A 2573-nucleotide genomic window follows, 5' to 3' on the forward strand; every position below is an offset into this window, starting at 1 on the left:
CGTGAGTGCAGGGCCACAGTGTGAGCAGCAAGGGGGCAGCCCCAACGCCATGCCTCTCCTTGATGGTGGCTTTGTAGGGCTGGCTGGGCAACCTAATCAGAATCCATTTACAATACAGTGAATACACTTTAAAGTGAAATATAATGCAAACCCCAAAGCGACGATCAAGAGTCAAACTGTTAAATTGTCGCATCAGAAAGAAGACGGGACTGCAGGAGCTATGCACTGCTTTTCAGTCTCCTTTGTTGTGTTTCCTGATGCTCCGCGTCCAGTTCCACACTCCTTCGGGCTTATGTTCCATTCATAAGGTCTAAGAAGAAGAATATCATTCCTATCTGTTTAAATGTTAGGCCCCAGATTTCCCAGTGTTCATTTTAGCACATTTACTTCTGTGAGATCATGAATCCTCCATTTGATTCAGAAAGTATGGCCACCACATTGGAGAAGGTGGTGTGACGTGTGCTGCATCTGGTGGTCATGAAACAGAAGGCGGCACATCATCGTTCTGGGGCCCAGGTGTCTTCTGTCTAGTGGCTCCACCACCCCCTGGAGCCTCAGGGCCCCTGGGTCCTCTGCGCTCAGGTGGCAGAGAAGGGAAGAGAGACCAAGCGTGGCATTGCAGAGACCAGGCCTGGGACAGTGGACCCGGCCTTGTCCATCAGGAAGGAGCCAGTCATGTGGCTCCCCTAACTGCAGGGACCCTGGTCTAGAGGTGTGGACAGGAGGGAAGGAGACACAGCATTCTCTCTGTGGCGTCACCTAATTGATGTTTAGCTACTGCTGGCTTGGTGTTAATGATAAAGAACTCACTGGACTTGAAGAGTGAGTCCAGACCGTGTGGGGAAACGTAACAGGACGTGGAGTCTGGGAGAACTCTGAGATGTTCTCAGACCACACCTCCCGCCCGGGGAGGCGAGTCCATGCAGAACTGTTAGCTCTCCTGAGCCAAATACATCCCAGCAGTATGGCTCCCCAGAAAGTGGAGGGGAGGTTCAGCAGACAGAGAAGATGAGACTTACCAGATGACCTTCTCAATAGGCCAGAGGTCGATACGATCCTCTAGTTAAACACACGAAGGGGCAGGAAAGGTCTGTGAGTTGCTGGCAGGAGGGAGCCAGTTCTCCAAGGTCCATTCTACCCAGCACCCAACTCCTCCCACATTGCCCTTCTTGATGTGGACGAACCTAACCAGACTGCCCCAAGTTGTGTGTGTGGGGAGTGGGGGGGTCTGGGCATGGTTGTGTGTGGTTGTGTGGTTGCCTAGGCTGTGTGTGTGTCCAGGAGAGACAGTTACTGTATGCGTTGCCCTCACAGGACAGTCCCACCCCCAAGGCTTCTGCCCAGCTATGTATTCCGAACTCCCAGCGTGCGAACTCCAGCCACACGGAAGCATTGTTGACCACACCAAATGTTTTGTTGGAGTTTCGCACCGATGTGTGTCACTAATACCACCTCGGGTGACCTTATTTTGTGCTCCCGCCGGAGAATGACTGTGGCCCCCCAGGGGAGTGGCCTATGGTTCTTACTTCGTGCTACGTTGAAACCGACCCTAATCGTGTTTCAGTCTGGGTGGTTGTGTACGTGACATAACAGCCCTGCTAGGAAACCAAACGTACCTGGGCAAGCTCGCGGCGACTTGATTTCTCTAAGTGTGAAAGAGCTGAGCCAGTAGCATGGGAGAAAGGCTCCCACTCTGGAAACTCACCGCCTGGGGAGAGTCAACCGCCTTCTGGAAAGTCTCAGGCAGCATCCCAAAGTTTAGCCAAGGGGCTAATCACACCCAGACAGCAAATGGCAATATAAGAACAGAGAATAGTGGCCCCCACCGTCCTTCCTGTGTGGTTTGGTTCCTCTGTCCCCCACAGAACCACTGCCCAAAACGGACAGGACATACATAGGACTTAGCTTCAAATTTGCACATTTTTATTTGACAAAGATTTGGAATCATCCTTTTTAGTTAGAATGTCTTGTCAGGACAACGACAGGCTTAGAAAAATTGGATGGGCCAAGAGAAGGGTGGGAATGACTCGGATTCGAGGCCCAGGCAGCTTTCCAGACGCCCAGCTTCCCTGAGGAGGTGGCGGGGAGAAGGGGAGGAGGGAAGCAGAAATCGCGAGTTCAGAATTTTTCTAACGGTCACCCCAAAATCACACACGCACACGCCACTAATCCTGGTTTTATGTACAAAGTACCTGAGAATTCAGTCAGAGTAACTGTGCGCCTGAGAACGTATTGACAGGGGATTGGCAACGCATTCACCTTGCTCTTCTGCTGTCATATCCTGGAGCGATTCCAGTTGAGAACTTCCCACACCTGATCCCGTATAACGAAAATGGCTTTCCATCTGCCGTAGCTTCTACTTCAGAGTCTCCCGGTGCCCATCAGGGCCGCACAGGACGGGCAGAAGCTGCTCCATTCCACCCTCTGAGAGCAGCCCAGCAAGGGGGCGCCCGGCCCGCGCCACCTGCTTGGCTGCCTGGAGGGGGCGCCTGGCCCGCGCCACCTGCTGCGTTGCCCAAGGGGAATGGCCGGCCAGCACCCTCTGTTTGCGTGCAGGGCAGTGGGTGTCGCGG

The sequence above is a fragment of the Leptonychotes weddellii genome, chromosome 8, assembly GCF_054177405.1.
Source record: "Leptonychotes weddellii isolate Sample4059 chromosome 8, ASM5417740v2, whole genome shotgun sequence".
In the NCBI taxonomy this organism is placed as follows: domain Eukaryota; kingdom Metazoa; phylum Chordata; class Mammalia; order Carnivora; family Phocidae; genus Leptonychotes; species Leptonychotes weddellii.